Genomic DNA, 24,331 nt, shown 5'->3' with positions numbered 1-24,331 from the left:
ATGAATCACATGCATAGTTGGGTCACTCAATCTATCTTCAATCTTTCTCCATCCACAGAAGAGAACAGGAAAGAGATCATTGATACTGTAAATGCAGTGAAACAGATGAAGAACAATGTCCTAGCTTAGCCCTGCACATGGAAAGCACTGAAGGAAGGCTGCTGTCTCTTTATTCTTCTTTCATCACTGGGGATCTCAGCATCAATGTTGGATGGTTCAATATAAAACAGGTTTCATGAACCACATATCCTCTTATGGCTTAAAAAAGTTTTTTTCCATGCAGGGTTTTGGTGGGGAAAATGTAAATAATCAAACTACCACTCATATAGCTCCATATGAAAACTAGAAAGTTCAATATGATACACACATCTTTTCTAAATGAAAAGTTGGTTTTAAAATAAACAGTAGTAAATACATTACTATTTCTCGGGCACAGGAAGTTAACTTGGGCTTTCTATTCTTCTCCCACATCATAAAGCTTCACTGTGTTAAAAAAACTTTCCCTATATGATCCCTCTAACTCAGTACTACATACTTCCAACTCTAGAGGTCAACAACACCTCCCCCCATCACAGGAAAACACTGCTACTTTCACAGCCCTTACTAAAATAGAGCACTTAAAATTCTCCAAAGAAATTCACATCCTCTAGCAACTCTCTCACACAAATTAAGTCCTATGCTTAAACACTAGATTTAGCTTTTCACAATTTATTCATATACTCATTTCCACAACAGTAAACTATCAAGAAATAGAAAGGGACGGCTGAGTTCCTCCCAATCTCAGCGTGGCTATCATTGTACGATGTTGAGATCAGCTTCCAAACCGCCCCACCAGATCACCAGGAGTACAGGCAGTTGCCTCTGGTTCGCAGCGTGGCTATGTGCAAGGAGCCCTGTCACTTTCCATCCATCACAACCCCAAATCCCAGCAATCAGTGCTGCAGGGCCTGGGGATGAGCATCCTCCAGGACCATAGCACCATCCCCTGTGGCCTTGCCTGCAAGAACTAAGCTCCAAGAAATGCAAACCTGAGACACAGACAGAGAGGCACAAAGAAAGGGACTCCCAAATGTTTTTTTACATTCTTCAAAACTTTAGAAATGAATTATTTTCCCTGTGCTTTTTTAAGAATCTGCCGACTGGGTATCCTTAAGGTGCTGCTAAACTACTGCAAAATACAAAGAGGAGGACAATCGCCAAATAGAGAAATCCAGGGCAGAGCTCCCTGTAAGGGGAGCTGACTGTCCACCAGGGGAGAAGTGTTAGAAGACTTTCTGATCACCATGGCAATTTAGCAGATAAGTCACATCCATCCCCGACAGAACCGTGTCACCCTTATTTCCTTCCACAAAGTTAGATGAACCTCACCTTTCCAACCTGAAAGTGGTGTGACAAGAAAAAGTAGACACCTCTCCCTACTAATTGCCCGAGCCGGTCAAACTTCAGACGCAGCATCATGCACTTTGTTTTTAAGCAGAGAGAAAAGAGGAAGGGTTGGCATTCTGAGCGGAATCCCCGTGATTTGCCAGAGGAAACAGCACAGACCAAACAGCAGAAGCGCCAGCATTTCCATGCAGCTGCCACGACAGGTGACCGGGCCGCTGTGCAGACACCCCGCTCGCTCGGGGGTAACACGGAGGTGGGGCGGCAGGAAGGCCAGGCGGGAGGGGGACAGCCTGGAGGACGAGAAGGTGGGCAGAGGCCGGGAGGGAAATCCACTCCATCCAGACGCCGGGGAGGAAGAGGAGGAGCACAGTTTCCCCCGGGAAACCGTTTTATCTGTCTCCACAATTAAAGTGGTTTTCTGTCTCCACAATTAAGGCGTTTTCTGTCTCCACAATTAAGAAAAAAAAAATGGCTCCAAGCCAAACGCCTCCTGATTTACACACAGACACACATACACTCACGCGCGCGCGCGCACACCAAGCTCCTCTATCGCCCCATTTTCTTAGACACTGAAACAAAAGACTAAAACCGCTAAACGGCAGCAAGCGCCGCCCGGAGCCGGGTGTCGGCCACCGTCTCCCCACCGCGCCCTCGGGAAAGCCCACCCGAGGGGGCCGCCCGCCGCCCCCCCGCCCAAGCCCCGGCCGGGGGCCGCCCGACGCACCCCCGCCCAAGCCCGGCAGAGGGGCCTGGCCGGGGCTGGGGGCCCGAGCGCCCGCCCCGAGGGGACAGGCGCCCGGCCCGGCTCCGGAGGGCGCTCCGCCCGGCGGTCGGGCCCGCCACCTCCTCCACGGGAGGGCGGCAGCGCCCGGGCCGGGACGGCGGTGACAAGAGGCCAGCTCCCGCCTCACCTTCGGGCGCCGGTGGCGGCGGCCCCGCGCTCCTCCGCGCCTCTCTGCCTCCGCCTCCAGCAGCCCCACGCCGCCGCCGCCGCCGCCGCCGCCTCCGCCGCCGCCTCCCCCAGTGTCTCCGCGGAGTCTCCGCCTCCCTCGGCCGCCGCCGCCGCCGCCGCCGCCGCCGCCGCCGCCGCCGGGCCCGGCTGTGCGCCACGTGATCGCGCCACGTGACCCGGCGCGGCTGGCAGGCGCCTCCCCAGCCAGCCTCGCGCCCTCGCGCCCCCGGGGACCCGCGTCCCGTCCGTTGACGCCCGCTGGCTCCGTACTGGGGTCGCGACCCCCGCCACCCTCGCCTCGCGCTCTGCCGCGGCCCGAGCTGCTGACGCGCTCGTCACCTGCTTGCTGCCACGCGCGAAACCCCCAACTCAACAGACCCTGCAGCCACTGCACACTCGCGAGCACGCCCTCAAAGCGCACACACAACCGCCGAACACCCACTCGCGCGCCCACCCGTTCTCACGCACGTGTCACACACGCGCACCCCGCAGTCTTCGTCCCTCGGGGCAACTACACAGCCTGGACAACAGTGAAAACAGTAACTAGTCCAGTCTGAACCCCACCCCCTTGAGGAATCCTTCCTACCCGGTAATGTAATGATTTGTGTGCGGTCCGAACTTAATTTGAGCCGGAAGTGGATATCACACTCTTGAAGTTGAAAGTCTCTAGAAAGCGCACGTTGCTTGTAGTGTGAACCACCGTATGTCTGCATGAAGACAGTCACTGAAGTGTCTTTGATGGTGACGATCTGATCTCAGATATATTGTATCTTTTTCAGTTGGTCTTATGGGGAAAGGACTGGATAGCGTCATTTTAACTCACACAGAGGAACAAGAATTCACAGCCTTTTTCCCCCCATTAAATTGATGTCCTTCTAGGAACGGAAACTTTATGCATCCGTCCTTCATTTTCCATCACGTACACAGAAATGACACTGCTGATTGTGTGACTGTTTATGTATGTGTATTTTTTAAAAAATAGACAAGAGCAGCATCCTTTCTTTCTTGATTTGAGGCATAACGTGCCCTATATATTTAAGTATAGCAGCTAATCTTTGCAAGTGTTCTGCACTTTTTTCTGTTTTGCCTATTTGCCAAAATTTTCACATCAGCTTCGGCTTCAGAGTTAAGAATTCTGTCTTCCGTGAATTTCTGGTTGTCAGAAAGAAAATAAAAGAGTTGGACTAGAGTCTTTAAATCCTGAAATTACATACCTACAATTTCACAAATGTTGGCAAGTGCTGCCTAGATTGTTTTAATTTTTAAAAAGTTTTAAAACGATAATATTTGCCTCATTAACATATGCACATAAGTATAATGTGTTCAAGAGAAGTATCAATATGAGCATTATTTAATCGCATTTTATAACATCTCTAAAATTAATTTTGACACCTTTCAGAAGTAAAACTACATTCAAGTCTTAGAGTACCTTAACCATAAAAGATAATCCTCCCTCATTGCAATGTAATGAGTATTTTGCTTCAACTGCATTAACTGGGGTCAGCAATCAGGACCTGGAGCAAATTTTGAAACATCTGACCCTGACTGTTAGACCTTAAATAGTTAGTAAACTGATGAAAGATGAAAATATGCAGTTGAAGAACTTTTCTTTTCTTTTTTTTTTTCTGCGGTACGCGGGCCTCTCACTGTTGTGGCCTCTCCCGTTGCGGAGCACAGGCTCCGGACGCGCAGGCTCAGCGGCCATGGCTCACAGGCCCAGCCGCTCCGCGGCATGTGGGATCTTCTCGGACCGGGGCACGAACCTGTGTCCCCTGCATCGGCATGCGGACTCTCAACCACTGCGCCACCAGGGAAGCCCCTAACACCACTTCTTTAACAGTACATTCAAATAACAATATCTACCTCACAGGGCTGCTGAAAGAATTAAATGAAATAATTTATGTAAAGCACTGAGTATAGTGCCTGATACATAATAGGTACTCAACCAAAAATAAGAGCTCCAGTGTATTAAATGCTTGCCACGAGCCAAATGCTGTGCCTTGCTGGTTCTTATTTTTACTATTCTTTCTGTTCCCTGTTACTCAGGGTGGGTGCCCTTCATCCCCCGCCGTACCTCCACCAACCCCTTCCCTATTCCCTCTCTCTGCCTTTTCAGAAGGAAAATGGTTTCCTTAAGCCATTTTAACTTGAAGGCTCATTTACAGAAATCTATTGAATCAGTTGTGAATCAGCATTTTAAGCTTAAAAAAAAACCTTTCAAATTATGAAATAAAAATTGACTATAATTTAGAAATCTGAGGCAGCTGGGGGCCATTAAGAAGGAGATTTGGCAATGCGGACCCTACCACTGGCCTTTGAAACCCCCTGGTCCAACAATTCTAATTTTGTTGTGTTTAAAGTACATCGTTGTCTTGGGCAAACTTTTTTTTTTTTTCTAGTGAGGTCCTAAAACTGCCTCACTCTTGAAGGAGGAGGAGTGAGTGGAGAGCAGCGCCCCCACACACACACAGCTTCTTCCAGGCTCAGTGTCAGGGCCATGACAGGCCAGCCACAGCCGGGAGGCCTCGGAGGTGAAGGTGCCGAGAGCGCAGAGAAGATGGAATCGTGGCCTCACCTGGGGCTGGCCAGGGGCAGCTGCGCGCACAGCCGGGGCGGGGCTGGAACCAGCTTGGTCTCAAACCTCACAAGGCTGGCTGCCCTCCAGGAAGCTGCTGGGGATGACAGTCGTGGAGCTGAGAGCCGAGGGCTGTCGGTTGGGACTGAAGATGATCAGGGTGTAAGTCTGGTAGCCAAAACATAATACAGCAGAAACGACTCTACTCCAATATCAAATGCCTTCAACACTTGCGTCTCAGCTGTTACTCTGTCGTATATAACCTGTTGGTTATATCTTCTTTTTGTCTTTGCTTTCGCCACCACATGGAAGAACTAGTTGGAACTTGGCAAGAACAGACATCATCACAAGGCCCAGGGTTATCATCCGTACCATCACTTGGTGACCGGGTGAGCTTGGACACATGCTTGGACACATACTCCGCCTCTCCGGTCTTCACTGCTCAGCCTGTAAAACGGGGAGGGGGTGTTGGTCCCTGATCCTTCCCCACTCTAAAACTCTATGACTCTTTCAATGAGATTTGTTAATAGAGAGAAATGCATAGGACCCTTTCCTAACCTGTGGCTTCTCTATAGTTTGGAATATTCATAACAACCCACTGTCAGGAATATTTCATTTAACTTGGCCATGCTAAGTGAAGGACAAGATGAACTGCCAGGGGGTGGGGGCTTGGCTGCACGCAATTGTAGACCTCAGTGGACTTGTTAAAGTATAAAGTGCCAAAATGAGTTTGCAAAGCGTAGACCTCCCCCCTAACATTTAGTTTCTCCATGTCAAATTCACCCAATTTACATTTCTTAAGCTAGGAAAGCTGTAGAAGAAGAAAGAAAGAGCATTTTAAAATCAAATTTCTGTCTCTACCCCATCCTCTCCTTTTCTGTCCCTCCTCCCTCACTCACCCTTTTCTTCCCTTGACCATGAATCCAAAATATACTTGGTCACCAGTATGAGGTCACGAACAGGACCAATGTTCAAGTATTTCTCCATTTTGCAGGCATCTACCATAAATTTTCTGAGGCTATAAGTACAGCAAACATGGTTGGACCAACCACCGTTCTCCCCTCTTGCTTGCTAACAAACCCCAGTGTGTTAAGCTGTCCACGTCCTCCACTGACCAGTGCTCCCGGAAGCCTGGCCACTGCCCACCCCCATCCAGGTCTCAGCCACCGGTTCTCACAGTGGATCCCAGGCCAGCCACAGCAGCACCTGGGAATTGTTAGAAACACACATTCTTAGCCTCCTCCTCAAACTTTCTGATGGAAACCCTCATGTTGGGGGCTGAGCATCCCGTGTTTTAACACACTCCACAGGTGATTCTGACCCACACGGGAGAATCACTGGTATAAACCAATCTTGACAATTCTATTCTCTTTTCTTAGAAATAGGCAAGTGATCCTGTTCTGGCCAATTAAACCCGAGTGATAGTCTGCAAGGGAAGCCTTTTAAAAACAGCTTTTTAGCTCCTAAAAAAATATGAGGACATTTTCCCGGGCAAGTTGTGGGTCTGATTTCTTAATAATACTAAGATGTCATTTGCATATTCACTCGCATTCCCTCATGAATGTACATTGGTCTTATCCAGAGGTTACATGCTGTGCAATATCACAACAGATTGGGTGCAGAAGTAGATATGAGAACCCATTTGTTCTCTATTAAGAAAGACATTACAGGACTTCCCTGGTGGCGCAGTGGTTAAGAATCTGCCTGCCAGTGCAGGGGACACGGGTTCGAGCCCTGGTCCGGAAAGATTCCACATGCCGTGGAACAGCTAAGCCCGTGTGCCACAACTACTGAGCCTGCGCTCCAGAGCCTGCGAGCCACAACTACTGAAGCTCACGCCATGGAGCCCGTGCTCCACAACAAGAGAAGCCACCGCAATGAGAAGCCCGCGCACCACAACGAAAAGAGTAGCCGCCCACTCACAGCAACTAGAGAAAGCCTGCGCACAGCAACGGAGACCCAATGCAGCCAAAAATAAATAAATAAATAAAAATTTTAAAAAGACATTACAGAGATTTGTAAAAAAAGTAAAACAATGCCACTCTTCCCACTAGATTTCTTTGTTTTGGAAAACATAGTTGTTTTTTCATTAAAAAATGTGTGATTTATATTAACATATAAAGATGTACTATTGTTATAAACTAATAAATATTTTTAAAGTTTCTCAGTTTTAATTTATAAAATGGTAAACATCGATAGATATAACCCATATAATTATATTTTAAAAGCTCTTTGGGGCCCTTAATTCTTAAGAATGTAAAGGCTGAAGTCCTGAGAAAGTCCGAAGGCTGCTCCTTTGGGCGAGGATGCAGTGTCTGGGGCTGCTGCTGCCATCTTGTGACCACCAGAGGCGTCAGCTCACACAGCCAGGACGGCAGGGTAGCGAGAACTGGTCTGTGAGGCCACTTTGACCCTCTGAAGACCCAACCCTGGTATGTATTCTACAATCTTTCACTATCTTAAACTTCCTGTTCTCTGAGATGATAAATCCCCTTCTTGCTTAAGCAGTTTTAGGTTGGGTTTCCTCTTGCTAGCTGAAAAATCTTCCCAACCATTGTAATTTACATTTGGCTCTGAGGACCTCAGTGACGCTTACATCCATTTTGCTTATGTTTCCATAAACAAATCAGTGGCATTACTTACAAAATGAAGACAGTGAAGCCCCGAGACAAAAATTGAATAGAGAATAAAATGTGATAAAGTTGTCATTCATGAAAGTTAACGGAAATTATCAGCACTCTATATAGCCAAATCAGTGAAAATATACTAGAACCCACACACATTTAGGAAAATAAATCTCTGATTAAGACCATGTATTAAACCATTACAGTCTCTGTGTTGTAAAATCGATAACTTCTATGTAAATGCTGTAGCCATTTTCAGTTTAGCTCCGTAAAAGCTTAGATTTCGTAACTGATAATTCTGAGAATCAGAGACTCTGATGAAAGTGATGTTTACCAATAAGACCAATGAATACAAATATGAAGTCATACCTATATAATTAAGCATTGCTCCAAAGAGAATCACTTATTCGATACTCAATAACTTTTGTTATATAAAAAAAATTAGAAGGGGAGTGGCTCTGAAAGATTTAAGTATTTATGTACTGTTTAAGTACCAGGCTACAAAAGAGATGCATCCCAGCAACATTACATTGAAATAGGCAAGTGATCCCCATTGCTCACAGTGAAGTAACCTTACTCACACCTGAAAAATAATGCAAGAGTTTGGGATAGTGTCGCAGAGGTGGCTAGTTGTCTACCCTAAGATAAGGCTGTAACTAGGAAGTCTCTGCCTGGCCAGGGACAACATTTCCCAGAACCCCTCTCTACTTAATTGGGGCCATATGACTGCTGCTTGCCAATGGAATGTGAGAAGAAGTAACATGTGTCACTTCTGGCCACAGCAGTTAAGAAATGGGTGTGCTTCTCCACCCTAACTCTTCCCCTGGCTGCCAGCTCAACACGAAGAACTTGAGGCCCCAGGGAACAAAGCCACCAGATGGAAAGGGCCTGGATTTCTGAATCACTCATGATGGAGAGCTGACTGCCAACAAGAAATACCTACGTCGGACTGCTAAAGGAGTACAAAATAAATTTCATTTTGTTAAGCTTCTGAAAACTGCAGCTAATGTTAACATAGATGCTCGGCTATCTTGAACTGTTGAAGCTCTAAGTAGACATCAGAAAATTTTTTTACTTTAGGAGGAAAAAGAGCAAGTCTCATGGTTTACTATTGTATCCCCATCTCCAGTGCCTAGAGTGGTAGCAGGTAGTGATTAAATATGTGATATGATTAAATGAATGAATGAACAAATTGATGGGTGGATGATGCATGAATAAATTGTGTTCATGTGAAAACTGTAATAGTTTGGAAAAAAATAACACTAAGTATTTGTGGGAAATGTTCACGTTAACTAGTATTTATTTCTGGATATTTTGAGTAAAGGAATAACTGGAGGTATTAAAGAATAAATAGACTGGGCAACCACTTGGCAGGGGTGTGAGATGTGATAGAGAAGGTTCAGCTTGGAAAGGTGATTGGACGATGAGTTTTATCTTGCTATTCTCTGATCTTTTAAATGAGTGATTAGATATATTAGTTTAAGATTCTGTATTTATCTATTTTAATATGAGTACTATTTTAAGTCTTTTAATTATTATTTTAAGAAATAAAAGTATACGAGATGAGAAATCATTATAAATTAAGTACATATAATTATAGGCAAGCTACCCTACAGGAAATCATCAGCTTCTGGAGTTCTGGCCTTGCAATCCTAAACACATACCGTGACAATTATGAATATCAACTGGTATGACAGTAAGAAAAATGTTTGGATTTGATATTAGTTTTAAGAAAAACTTTAACCTTTTTTTTTTGGCCGTGTTGCACGGCTTGCAGGATCTCAGTTCCCCGACCAGGGGTTGAACCCTGGCCATGGACAGTGAAAGCCCGGAATCCTAACCACTAGGTCACCAGGGGACCCCCAAAAAACTTAAATCTTATATGAAAATTTTTAAAGGATGAGAGAAAAAAGATATACATTTAAAAAAAATATTTATTTAGGCTGCGAAGGGTCTTAGTTGCGGCACACTGGATCTTCATTGCAGCATGTGGGATCTTTAGTTGCGGCATGTGGGCTTCTTAGTTGCGGCATGTGGGCTCTTAGTTGCAGCATGCATGCGGGATCTAGTTCCCCGACCAGGGATCGAACCCAGGCCCCCTGCATTGGGAGCGTGGAGGCTTACCCACTGGACCACCAGGGAAGTCCTGAGAAAATATCTATTGACATTCATTTCTCTAAAGAAGAATTCTAAATATTAATTTTATTTGTCTTAATAAGGTTGAAAGATGGAATAGGTAGTTGGCTTGGAGAAATAAGAGAACACAAAGTCCACAGATTGGATAGTTTTCCTAGAAATTATTCTATTAAAATATATATATTTGTGATATGTAAATATGATCAATATAATATATATTCAATATAATTATAACAATTTAATATCATATATAGACACGCACATATATACATATATATATTTGTCTTAAATGGTACATACTTTCTGGTAACCTTCCAGAATCTCCTGAACAAAAGAAGAGATGCTGTGGAGAAGTAGACTTGTTGCTTAGCAACCTGAGATTATGGGACATGTCCTCTTTCATTGACTTGATTTTATTTTACTTTATTTATTTATTTATTTTTCACGGTACGCGGGCCTCTCACTGTCGTGGCCTCTCCCGTTACCGAGCACAGGCTCCGGACGCGCAGGCTCAGCGGCCATGGCTCACGGGCCCAGCCGCTCTGCGGCATGTGGGAGCCTCCCTGACCGGGGCACGAACCTGTGTGCCCTGCATCGGCAGGCGGACCCCCAACCACTGCGCCACCAGGGAAGCCCCACTGACTTGATTTTAAATCAGCCTCTTCAAGGGCAACTATGAGATAAACGACAAAAATGTAAGAACTCATAATGCTAGCATAGGGCAATGATCGTTAGGAACAAACTACCTATGTTGTCACTGTGTTAGGATATTGAGGTTAGTTTGGAAAATATTAATTTTACTCTGGAATACTCTCTCTTTTCCCTGTAGTGATTATACTTATTTAAAATTGCTCTTGCTAAAGTGGAACTATCTGAAGAGTTAGTTGAATACGTTAATTAGCTCGAATGTGTTGATTATTTCACAATGTATAGCTATATCAAATCATCAAATTGTACACCATAAATACATACAACTTAATTATCAAATACACCTCAATAAAAACAAAAATATCACACTTCTAAAGACTACATAGGTTAAGAAGTCAAAATAAAATAGGAAAAATATTTTGAATTTAATAAAAATTAAAACACAACTACAAAAACTGGCTCTTGCTGATGAAGGCGTGTTTCTCCAGAATCTCTGTGTGGGGCTTTGTTTTTTGTTTTTGTTTTTTTTTAATAGTAAAGGGAGTGTGGAAACATAAGGATAAATTTGAGGTCTGAGGCCAAGAAAGCATTTGTAAAGTTTTCTATACAGTGGTCTTAAAGGAAGGAAATATATATAAGTATATATACTGTTTGAAATCCTCAAATGTGGATGTTTATTAAAGTAGGAAATTATGCTTTTTTGGCAAAACAAGATAATTGCACTATTTCTCTGGTAGAAACTAAATCTGAAATCCAAATCGAGTTCATTTATTCCAATGTAGTGCTTCTAAGGAGAAAAAAATATAGCTTGCAGCAGTATTTTATTTCACTGACGTGACACAGGGAGCAAGGAAGGACAAATTCTAGGGCATGGAAGGTCTGGATCCTCAAAGCAGAGATAATACGTGTCTGTGCTTTTAAAACTCTTGGTCAGGGCTCCTCCTGCTGGAATAACTTATTCAGTACTATGATATCAGACTCCTGGTCAAGATTCAAATTTTTGTTTATTTATTTATTTATTATTTATTTTGGGCTGCACTGGGTCTTCGTTGCTGCGCGCGGGCTTTCTCTAGTTGCGTTAAGCAGGAGCTACTCTTCGTTGCGGTGCGTGGGCTTCTCATCGCGGTGGCTTCTCTTGTTGCGGAGCACGGGCTCCAGGCGCACGGGGTCCAGGCGCACGGGCTTCAGTAGTTGTGGCACGTGGGCTCATTAGTTGTGGCGCACGGGCTTAGTTGCTCCACAGCATGTGGGATCTTCCTGGACCAGGGCTCGAACCCATGACCACTGCATTGGCAGGCCAGTTCTTAACCACTGTGCCACCAGGGAAGTCCTAAGATTCAAATTTTTAACAAACCTAACACAGTGTTGCATATTCAATAAGTCACAAATTATTTTTTTTGTGGCAGGGAGAAAAATTTCACATTAAGTGCTGATTTAAAAGGTCCATATCACATCTTCCATTTACCCCATAGTTGATGTTTACATTGAGACTTTGGTTAACATTTACATGGGACTTATGACCTGTCTGGCAGTATTCTAAGTACTTAAATATAGCTATTCATTTAATTCTCACAACAACTATATGAGGGAGGACTGCTATCATCTTCATTTCATGGGTGAGGAAACTGAGATACATGGATGGCTCTATTTCCTAGGTAACTGATATTTTTCATGCTATTGCAAATGGCATTTCTAAAATTTCATTTTTCAATTTTTCATTGCTAGTATGTGAAAAATGTTTTCTGTTTATTGATCTAGCATCCTATGACTTTGCTAAATTGTCTTTTTTTAAGATTTCATAAGGTTTTCAACATACATAATCATGTTGTCTGTTAATACAACCGTTTTACTTATTCCTTTACAACCTGCATGCCTGTTATTTCTTTTTCTTACTAATTGCACCAGCTAGGATTTCCAGTATAATGTTGAGTAGGAATGGTACAAGTGGATATTCTTGCTTGTCCCCAATTTTAGAATGGAAGCATTCAGTCTTTGCTATTATACGTCAATTGTAGTTATGTCAATAGATGCATTTATCAGGTTGAGGACATTCCCATATTCTCCTGGTTCGTAGAGAGTTTTTATCATGGATGAGTGTTAAATTTTATCAAATACTTTTTGACATATATTTGATGATCATATGGTTTTTCTTCTGCATTCTGCTAATGTAGTGAGTTATGAGTTACACTGATTGTTTTTCTTAGTTCCCCGACCAGGAATCAAACCTGGGCCCCAGCCGTGAAAGCGTGAGTCCTAGCCACTGGACCACCAGAGAATTTCCAACACTGATAGATTTTCAAATGTTGTTCAGTTGGTCATGATGTATTATTCGCGTTATATATTACTGGTTATATATATATATTTATTTATTTTATACATATATCATATGTATAAATATGCTTGTTTTATATTGCTAGATTCCACTGGGTAATATTTTTAAAGGATTTTTGTGTCTATTCTCATGAAAGATTTTAATTGATCATTTTTGTGGTAATATTTGTCCTGGTTTGGTGTCAGGGTTATGTTAGCCTCATAAAATGAGATGGGAAGTGTTCTCTACTATTTTCTCAAAGAGTGTGTGTAAGAAGGGTGTTATTTATTCCTTAAATGTTTAATAGAGCTTCAACTGGGCCTAGAGTTTTATCTGTGGAATGATTTTGATTAAACATTCACTTTTCTCAATAGTATTGGGCTGTTTAGCTTTCATATTTTATCTGGTGTTGGTTTTGATCCATCACATTTTTTCAAGAGATTTGTATATTTCACCTACATTTTCAAATTGATTGGCATAATGTTCTTTGTAATTTTCTTTATTAAGCTTTCAATGTCTGTAGGATCTCTAATGATATTCCCTCTTTCACTCCTGATATTTCTAATTTGTTTCCTCTCTTTTTTTATCCTTTGAAGTTTATTAAAACTTGTTTTATGAACCAGCATATGCTGTATCTTGGTGAATGTTGTGTACATACTTAAAAAGAATGTGTATTCTGCTTTTGTTGGGTGAAGTGTTCCGTAAATATCAAACAGATTGAGAGTGTTATTCAAATCTTCTGTATCCTTTCTTCTTTTTTTAAAATTTATTTATTTTATTTATTTATTTTTGGCTGCATTGGGTCTTTGTTGCTGCGTGCAGGCTTTCTCTAGTTGTAGTGAGTGGGAGCTACTCTTCGTTGCGGTGTGCAGGCTTCTCGTGGTAGCTTCTTTTGTTGCAGAGCACAGGCTCTAGGCATGCAGCCTTCAGTAGTCGTGGTGCGTGGGCTCAGTAGTTGTGGTGCGTGGGCTTAGCTGCTCTGAAGCATGTGGGATCTTTCTGGACCAGGGCTCAAACCCGTGTCCCCTGCATTAGCAGGTGGATTCTTAACCACTGTGCCACCAGGGAAGCCCCCTTACTCATCTTATACTTTCTTTACTTCAACTCTAGAATCAGCCATTTCTCAAGGAACTTATTAGTATAGGATAGCATTTAGAAACCAAGATCTGGTGCTTTTGCTATGAGGATGTCATTGCTTCTAGTCTGTTTCTGGAGACAGAGATAGGAAATTCTCTACATACATCTGTAATTATTTCTAGAACTATGTGGATGTATATAATATATACATATCATGAGTTTATATCCTACTTCCAATTCCAATCCAACATTCCTGTCCTCTGGTTTCCATTGTTTCTGATGATGTATGTAATAAATATTTTTTCCCCCTCTGGCTACTTAAATTATTTTCCTTTATCTTTGGTTTCAGCATTTTGACTATATTGTGCATACGTATGACTTTTCTTTGCACCTATCCTGCTTGGTGTTCCTTGAAACTCTTAGATCTCTGAGTTGATGTCCTCCAACAATTTTTGAAAATTCTCAGCCCTTATGTGCTCGAATATTTCTTCTGCACAATTTTCCCCTTCCTCTCCTTCTCATTCTCCTTTACACATCTGTTAAACCATTTGATATTGTTTTGCAGATCTTACGGGCTCTGTTCCTTTTTTTCTTTAATTCTTTTTGTCTTAGTATCTCAGCCTAGAAACATCCTATTAATCTGTATTCATGTTAATGGATCCTTTCCTCTGTTGTATTCAGTTTTCTATTAACCCATTGAATTTTAGTTTCTGATATTAAAAAAAATATTTTTAGCATTTCCACTTTTGCAGTTACTATCTCTTTGCTGTATATCCCCATTTGTCCATGCATGTTGTCCATTTTTTACTTGCTCTTTTAACATATTTATGATAATATATTTAAGTTCTCTGACAATTCTAACATTCAGACATTTCTATGTCTATTTCTATTAATCATTTCTTCTCTTGACTATGAGCCACATGTCCTTGCTTCTTTACATGTGTTGTAACATCTGTCACATTTTCATTTACATGTGTCATATTGTATGATTGATAGTATGAGCAGAAGAACAACAGAGACTGAAATAAAAAATATTCAGTCCCAGAAAGGGATATGCCCTTCTCCTGTCATGCCATGAATGAGGGAGGAGACTGAGTGAAAATAATCTGTAGCTGAGATAGGTCTGGGCTTTGTTGCAGCTTTGGTTAGATTTTCCATTATCTTCAATGTTTTGAGATCAGAATTAGGACTTTCCTTTTGATAGGGTTTGTAATCTGAGCACCAGTGAAACTCCAGAGATCTCTTTATGCTTTGCAACCCAGCCAGTGGCTCCCTGAACTGCAGCTCTGTGTGCTTTATAGTTAAATAATAGCCTGGCTGCTAGCTTTGTGGCTGCTAGAGGGTTCTCTTTTTTCTCAAGTCCTGTTCCTGGCTCTCTGTGTTTGGGAGGTCTCTCTTCATCCTGCTGCCCTAAGCCCAGTTTTTCACAAGGCCACTATACTGTACCTGGTGAAGGCCAGAGAGGAATTGCTTTCTGCTCTGCTGCTTGCCCCCAGACTTTGGAGGATCACGGGAGTTCACTAGGCACAGGCCCAGATGCTTCAGCAGGATCTTTCTCAGGTTTCCTGCCCTGCCCCCAGCCTCCAACATACTACCCTTGTGCACTTTGGTGAAGGCCTGTGGAAGACAGCTGGCGAATGGGTGCAGACTTGCTGGATGACTGGAGCTCGATCCATCATGCCAGCCCACACATGGCCATCAAGTTTATTAAAAGTTAGGCTGATTTCTCCATACCTCCATCCATAGCAGGTTCCTCCGACTCATGTCACTACGCAGACAGTGAGCCTAGGAAGGGCTCATCACTTTCCGGAATTTAGTTCATTTAGGTTTCTTTGTTACCTCAGCTGCCTGATGAGTTTATGAAACAAATGATTTTTTTTACCTTAGCTAGCTTCTCCTCATTGTTAGAGTGAGAGTGATGTTGTCTTACAACTTTTACTAAGTGGAACTAGAAGTTAAAATATGTTTTTAATCTTGAAATTTTGTTTGATCTGAAAAGTTTATGATACAAATTTTTATTTTGAACTAATATATATGTGTATATATAATATTCAGATTAAAACTGCCCATAAAAGAATCTTTTGTTAAAATACAAGAAGTCCTTGTTCCTACCTCCTTATTGTCCAAACCTTTCACATCATTAGAGAAGCAAAGGGATGCACCCACTGGAGCAGGGGAATAAAAATGAGGCAAAGGTCCAAAGCTCCCGGCTGTGTGGAGCCAGTGATACCCTAAGAGAAGGAGTGGGGTCAGGGGAGCAAGCTGTGGGTTGTTGTGTTGACTAGGACTTTGCTCCATAAACCCCTGTCTTCATATGCTACCCCTTGATTAAGAACACAGGATCCAACTTGCTGACAGACAACACCCATGGTTCTGTGCCCTGAACTGGTATCATTCCACGTTGCTTTTTTCTCTTTTGTGGCTGAATGTAAGATGTGTACTATAAATCTTCATCTCTCATGTTTTTGGCTAAAATATTTTAATAGCTATTTCCTATCTCTGTCTCTGTATTTGCAGCTCACACTACTTATTGTCCCCATAGACAACATTAATTTATCATATCTTTATTTTCACTCAACATGAAAGGATTAAAATAGAAATGAAAGGTTTAAAGGGACATCTAGTTTTGGGCTAGTACGAGAGACAATATTATAAAATAAGTTCACCCAAATTAGTAAGAAAAATGTCAAGACCCCCCAAAAGATAAATAGGCAAAGAACATGCCAATTAATTCATAAGAGGGAGTAGTCAAAGCTATAGGTACGTCCCATACAAATGTCCAAATTTCTATTGCCACCCCATGTTTTTCCTCCTGAATGGTAAACCATGTAACCTAGTGCCCTTGGATCTCTCCACCTGCATGGACTCAACTTCTACATTCCAAAGTCAAACACATCTTCCTCCGTAACCCTCGCCTCTTGCTTGTCTCGGTGAATGGGCTAACAAATCCTCTCTCTCTCCTCCCAACCACAACAACTTACTAGCTCCTGTCAACTCAACCTGCTAGATGCCTTTTTCTCTTTTCCATCTCCATTGCAACCTCAATAGTTGAGACCCCCTCATTTTTCACTTGGTATGTTGAGACAACTTCTTACCCAGATCTTCTGCCTTTGGTCCACTCCCGCTCCAGTTCACACTCCTGCCAACTGTTCCTTGAGCCTTCTAAACAGATACCAGATATTCATTTATCAAAATAAATGAAGGCAAATCATGAAATTATTTTGCTTAAAACTTTTCTGGGGCTTCCCATTGCCTCCAGGATGAAACGCAGATACTCCATCAGAAAACTACAAAGTTCTACGGGATCTGCTTTCTTGCCATTCTCCCAAACACACCCTGTCTGTCCTCGAGCCTTACTAAATAGCTTGTAGCTCTTCGAATGTGGCACACTGTTGCACACCTCCATTGCTTTGGCCATGTTGTCGTTTCTGCCTGAAATCCCTCTCCTGTCCTGTTTCCTGATGAACTACTCATCCTTAAGTTTCAGTATGAATGTCACCTCCTCTGTGAAGTTTCAGGCAGAATTAGGTGTTCCCACCTCTTTCACATGGCATGCTATAATAACTTACATTTTCTGTATTTATCACGTTGACCTCTCTTTCCTGCACTGGAATCTGAGCTCTGTGGCAGCAAGGATATTATGTCTATCTCCCCACACCCTAACCTGCACCTAATGCAACACTTGGTTGAATAATGAAATGAAGACATTCTGGTCAGGGTGCTGTGGAACTGGTACACTTAGACACAGCTGATGGCACTTTCAGTTGGTACCATCATTTTAGAAAGCAACTTTAGAAACATATATGAAGGACCATAAAAGTATTGATATTCTTTGACCCAGTGAATCTACATCTAGGAATCTTTCTTAAGGAAATAATCCAAAACTTTTTGTACAAGTTATTCATCACTGTATTACTTAGGTACTCAAAATACTGGAAACCACCTAAATTCCAGCAATAGGAAGATGGCTAAGTAAATTATGACATAGTAAGACAAAGTGCAGTCATTAAAATTTGTGATTTTTAGCTAAATACTGGGCAACATAGAAAACTGCTTATATTACAACACCACTGGACACTACAATTACAGTTGCCCCAGGACCTAGCTAAGACTTAGGTCTGCTTCCAGGATTGTCTGCAACAGGCAGAACTAATCAACTTGAGTAACTTGAGTCCAAACCGAAATCCTTCAAAGGGAGCTGAAAGTCAGAAGCCAGAGAAACTAGGCACAATTGCTAAGTTCAAAAAGAACAATGCAATCTTTTTTCTTTTTTTGAAAAGGCATTTTAAAAAATTAATTTATATTTTATTTTTGGCTGCGTTGGGCCTTCATTGACGTGCGCAGGCTTTCTCTAGTTGTGGTGAACGGGGGCTACTCCTCGTTGCAGTGCACGGGCTTCGCATTGTGGTGGCTTCTTTTGTTGCGGAGCGTGGGCTCTAGGCGCGCAGGCTTCAGTAATTGTGGCACGTGGGCTCTAGAGTGCAGGCTCAGTAGCTGTGGCACACGGGCTTAGTTGCTCCGCGGCATGTGGGATCTTCCCGGACCAGGACTCCAACCTGTAACCCCTGCACGGCAGGTGGATTCTTAACCACTGTGCCATCAGGGAAGTCCCAGAACAAAGCAATCTTGAAAAAGAGAATCAGTGGTTGCAATGAAGGCAGAGTGGGTAAAAACAGGAGAGTCTGGGTACTTGCTGTGAAAGCTGTTGGTCTTCTGAGGCCCTGAAGTTGAAATGAGTTAAAATACAGGATCAAGGCAAACAGCAGTTAAGTAAAGACAATAGATGCATAAGGGAAAAAGAACCCAAATTCCACGCTCTGGGCTCAAGGCACAGAGGGAATGGTTCTGGATTATACCATTTAAAGAAAGTAGAGTTCATGGTGAGCTGGGTTCTGGATTGAACCAAATGGTAATTCTCTCCAGGTCTCCAGGTCTGAAGAGGCACTGGGCTATGTGGGAGAAAGCAAGTTGGCAACCAGGAGGTGGAGGGTGTGTGTGTCACAAGCTGGGATGGGAGCCTAAGTTGTTGACTGCCTGGGCTGTTTCACTGAGCCAGGGGACATCCACAGAGCTGTAGAGCACACCTGAGATTTGCCCGAGATACACCAAAAGGCTAATTTTGGGGTGAGAATGGTGAGGTGTTGGCTAATATTAAAAAAAATTTTCTGTAATATGATATACAGCTTTTAAAAGGACAAAATTAACATTTAAAAATAAGAAGTGGACATCTAATGATTCTAGATGCAGTAACAGGCTAAATCCTGTCCCAGTGTCGTGTAAGATCAGCAAATGAAGCAGTTTACCTGACCGGCATAGCCTGTGGGAACTCGAGTGATCTGGTAGGCAGGAGTCAGCTGCCCTGTCACCCTGTCACAGCGTCAGTTCTTTTCTGTGCTGCGGGTTTCCAGGTCACTGCTTACTGTGACATCCTGCTGACAGGGTAAGCGAGGGCTGAAGTCCTGTGGAAGGAGAGGTGTCTTTTTCTTCACCCAAAGGCCCTGACCAGTAGCAAAGCCAGTACCTGCCACCTTTCTCTGAGTTGCACAAAGGCACTGGACAGGGCAGTTCTGTGCTTCCCATCTGCAAAGTGGGGCATCTCAGAATCCGTGTTTCTTTTACTAACAGAAATTTGACCCTATTTCTTGTGAAGTAATGAGGCTGATTTTATTTTGGTGAAGGTGTCTTTGCCCCTGTCTGGACCGGGTGATATTGTGAAGCTTCTTCACAGAGCACCATAGCCGTATCACTGTCGTTAATCCCCAGGTTTCTCCCCTGAATTGGGGTGGGAGCAGAAGGGAGCGTGTCGGGCCACAGCTTGTACAAGCCACATAATGTGTGCTGGGAAGACCCTCATCTGATCCCTTATCTGCTACCCCTCTGGCTGCCCAAGTGGGTGTTCGAATCCTCTCTCCCTGGCCCCAGGGTGGCTCCTTCAGGGTAGTTCTTCTCCACCTTCAATGTGTTTAAGAATCACCTTGGAAACTCATTAGAGTGTGATTCTGATTCAGCAGGTTTGGAGTGCGTTGCCAGGTGCGGCCGATGCTGCTTGTCTGTGCATCACCGTGGTTTATCGGGGCTCCAGGGCCTTCCAAACATCTGGGGCAGAGGCTGGAAAGGAACTGGGGGCTCCCCAAAGTCTGGTTACTGGAGGAAGAGGGTACTTCCCCCGTGGGGGCCTCTGCTTCTCAGAGCAGACTATGGACTCGTGTTCAGGGCATTACAGAACACTAGTGTAGCAGCCACCCCAACCTGGCTTTCCAGGGAGGAAGAGGCCCCTGCGGTGGTGAATCTGAGGCTCCTGTCTTTACAAGGAGGGAGGAAGGTGCACGGGGGGAGGGGAGGGAAAGCGTTCTGCTCATCAGATTAAGGTTGCAGAGTTTGGGGGCTTTGGGAGTTGAGGATTCCTAAGAAGGGGTGCTCACCTGGAGACCACAAGAGAGAAAGAGACCAGACACTTCCTGTCCCTGAGGAATAATTATTGAAAAATAACCCCACTGCCTAACTTCTTGTGCATTTGGAAGCCCTTCTACAGGGCTTTCCAAACTGGCAATGTGTGGATCTCAAGATCAGCTGTTAGAGCTAATATTAAGCTTGTAAGAACTAATGTGCTAAGCTGCTCTTGTTCTTCCCAAATAGAAGTGTCATGTGAAGAAATAACACACTATATGTTTGGGGATGGCAGAATAATCACCAAACAGGATAAACTTCTATTTTTCTTACAAACTTTATTAAGTACCTAATTGGATCTCATCTGGGTTTTAAGGAAAAAAAACATTAAGATCTACAAAGGAGTTATATTTTCCCACATTATGCCTTCATTATATTATTCCCTCTTCATTAATCCTTCCTAAGGATATTTAGAAAATGTGACCTGTTCACTTCATCAGAATTAGAATCCTAAGGCTGTGTTAATATTTTTGGCTGGACCTGCTTCATTATTGAATACTCTTCCTTTCCGGCTTCTGCTAGCCTTCCATTTTCATTTTAGAATTTCCAATACTGATACATAAACCAAAATATCAATTTTAACAGGCATTCTGAATGGACAGATAGGAATCTTACAGCTATGGGACACAACATTCCCTCTTGAAGTCAAGAGTAAGAAGCAGAGAAAGTTGGTCCTCGGCTAGAAGGAAGATGTGCTTGGAGAGGGGCTGGAAGGTCTCTGTTTCTAGCTTATTTGTGAAGCCCAGCTGCATCCCTGTCCTTGGGTTTTGTGAGTCACCTTGATAATAAATTCCGCTTTTTTATTTTTATTTTTAAAGAAGATGTTGGGGGTAGGAGTTTATTAATTTATTTATTTTTGCTGTGTTGGGTCTTCGTTTCTGTGCGAGCGATTTCTCTAATTGTGGCAAGCGGGGGCCGCTCTTCATCGCGGTGTGCGGCCCTCTCACTATCGCGGCCTCTCTAGTTGCGGAGCACAGGCTCCAGACACGCAGGCTCAGTAGTTGTGGCTCACGGGCCTAGTTGCTCCGTGGCATGTGGGATCCTCCCAGACCAGGGCTCGAACCCGTGTCCTCTGCATTAGCAGGCAGAGTCTCAACCACTGCGCCAGCAGGGAGGCCCATAAATTCTGCTTTTTTTGCTTAATCTAACTGAATTGTATTTCTGTTAATTAGAACTAAAAGAGACTAAATTTATATGCTGGTGAGGAAACTTTCAAGTTGTTCAGTGCTTACTATGTGTCATGCGCTGTAGCAATGCATGCTTTATGTTATTTAATCCTTAAAACTAACCCCATGAGGGAGGTATTAGCATGATTATTATTACCTGCATTTTATGGATAAAACCACCAAGATTTAGAAATATTTAGTAATTTGTTCCAAATCACCATCTATTAAATGGCAAAACTGAGATTCAAACAGAACTTTTGATACAAAAACCTATGCTATTAACCATTATGCTGTACTTTATAGTTTATTGAAACAAATATAGGCATATTATGTACTAGAACAAAATATTCACATTGTAAAACTCCAAGGATGGAAATCCTCAAAGATATACAAAAGCAGACAAAACAGTGTAAGTCCCACTGATCCATGGCCCAGCTTCAACATTTACCAACATTTTGCCAATCTTGGCTCATCTAACCCTCCCCACCCCCACCTTCTAACTATGGTTAATGTCTTACAATCTTACACTAACAGGGTACACTTGTCACAACTGAAAAATCAAGATTGGTACATTTTATTAACTGAACTGCAGGTTTTACACAGGTTTTCTTAGGTTTTACCTAATGTCCCTTTCCTGTTTCCTGATCCCATCAGGGATGCTGCTTCACATTTAGTCATGGTGTCTCCTTAGTCTCTCCTGGTCTATAAGTTTCTCAGTCTTGCCTCGTTTTTCTTGGCCTTGATGGTTTTGAAGAGTGCTGATCAGGTATTTTGTAGCACTTCCTTAAATTTGTGTTTGTCGGATGCTCTTCTCATGGTAAGCCTGGGGTTATAGTTTTTAAGGAAGAAAACCACAGAGGTGATGTGCCCGTCTCATCACATATAGGGGTACATGGTGTCAACATGACTTTATTTCTGATGTTAATCCTGACCACCTGGCTAAGGCAATATTGTCCAGGTTTCTCCACTGTACAGTTACTTTTTCACCCTGTCCAAATCTATTCTTTGGAATCAAGTCACTAAGTACAACCCACACTCATGACACGGAATCAGCTCCACCTGGACTGGACAGTACCTACATAAATTTTGATTTATTCTGTAAGAAAGGCCCCAAGTGATTTTAAAAGTTGAGAATCACCAATCTAAGCCAGTTATGATTATTCCATTCTTCTTTGCCAGTAAGTGGTCTAGGGATGGACATGTGTGACAATTCTAGGAAAGATTTTTCTCCATGATAAAAAAAAAATAATTATACCAGGAGGAAGCTCTTCCTTGTTTCTGCAGGCAAGTGGAGGCTTCCTTTCTTTGTGTGGGTTGCTGCTGTGAGCATGCAATCCTTGGAGTGGCAGCCACCATCTTGTGGCCATGAGGCGATAAGCCAGGGACGGAAAGCCGAAGTTATTGGGATGGCAGAGTTAGAAGAGGGCTGAAACCCTTGAAACTACCTCCAGCTTTCTTGTTATATGGACGATTACTTCTTTACTGTTTATGTCACTTAGTTGCTGTTCTGTTACTTGAAGTCAAATGCATTTCCAATTGATGCAGGTGCCTCATCTTGTTTTTACAACTGTAGCTATCCTCCACATCTAGGACTTGTCTCCTCCACATCTTATTCATTTTAAATGAGTAAGTGAAGGACTAAATGAAGAAGCTATTATAATAACCATAAAATATCAATGTCTTTAATGCCAGTATACTTGGCAATTAGATTCTATACGTCTGTTTCTTCTCTCAAACAAATACAATAGAGTTGTATGCATTCTGTCACTGGGGAAAAATTTATTAGTATGACTAGTTGACAGCGGTAAAAATTTTTGAGGTTTATCAAGTTCAAATTGAAGTTTAATGCACATATATTTATTAATTTTTAGGATTTATTAACCAATATATCGCTAGTATGATTGAGGCAAATAATGGAAGGCCGACCATATAGCGATGAGGATGAAAATACTATTACGTTATGCAACAGCACGGACGAATCCCACAAGTATAACGTTGAGTAACAGATGCCAGACACACACGTGCATGTTGCATGATTATATTGATACAAAATTTAAAAATAAGCAAAACTAATCGCTGGTCAAAGTCAGGACAGTGTTTACCCTTGAGTGGGTAGTGACAGAAAGGCTTTCTATGAAAGGGCTTCTAGGATGGTGATAATTTCCTTCTTCTTGATCGTGGCGCTGGTTATAGAGGTATATTCAATTTGTGGCAATTCAGAGATTTGTACGTTTATGACATGCACTTTTCTGTATGTATGTTATACTTCAATAAAGTTTGTTTTAAAAATTCACCCTGGGCTTCCCTGGTGGCGCAGTGGTTGAGACTCTGCCTGCCAATGCAGGGGACACGGGTTCGAGCCCTGGTCTGGGAAGATCCCACATGCCGCAGAGCGACTAGGCCCGTGAGCCACAACTACTGAGCCTGCGCGTCTGGAGCCTGTGCTCCGCAACAAGAGAGGCCGCGACAGTGAGAGGCCCACGCACCGCGATGAAGAGTGGCCCCCGCTTGCCGCAACTAGAGAAAGCGCTCGCACAGAAACGAAGACACAACACAGCAAAAATAAATAAATAAAATTAAAAAAAAAATTCACCCTGAAAATGTCTATCTCTAGCATCTTACTGATCAACTTTGGGAGCAGATAAACCTCTTAAGCAATGCTTATTTACAAACAGCACAAAATGGTTCACTATTTGTAGTAAAATTTAGACTGGGGTGGAAGGGACTAGCTTATTGCAGGAAGTCCCCAATTTATGAATGTCTTTGTATGTATAATAGCTCACTTGTAATTCAGTTGTTATAAACAATATTTTCCCATAGGTTCAGTGTTAGAATAACGCTTAGGGTAAATGCCGACTGGTAAGAATAATGAAGTGGAAATGCTATATATTTCCCATTAAATACAGGCATATAATTTAAATACCCCTGTTACACATACACAAGACTGAAACAACTTTCAAAGATATAAAAAGATAAAAACATAATTGTGATTAAATTCCATTTTAAATC

General features: G+C 42.7%; 1 protein-coding gene across 1 annotated transcript in view; it reads right to left on the bottom strand.

Annotated features, from left to right (window-relative positions):
• TULP4 (TUB like protein 4) overlaps nucleotides 1-2,412 on the bottom strand; it is a 231,071-nt gene extending 228,659 nt beyond the window's left edge. Inside the window, exon 1 of the mRNA XM_029223964.1 lies at nucleotides 2,298-2,412. The gene's annotated coding sequence lies outside the window, so the exon portion shown is untranslated. The remainder of the gene's footprint in view (nucleotides 1-2,297) is intronic.
• Between the last annotated feature and the right edge of the window lie 21,919 nt (nucleotides 2,413-24,331).

Source organism: Monodon monoceros, unplaced genomic scaffold (assembly GCF_005190385.1).
Source record: "Monodon monoceros isolate NGI ecotype Baffin Bay Population unplaced genomic scaffold, NGI_Narwhal_1 Super_Scaffold_15, whole genome shotgun sequence".
Lineage (NCBI taxonomy): Eukaryota > Metazoa > Chordata > Mammalia > Artiodactyla > Monodontidae > Monodon > Monodon monoceros.
The sequence above is the reverse complement of the archived record's forward strand: the minus strand, read 5'-3'. Positions and strand labels throughout refer to the sequence as shown.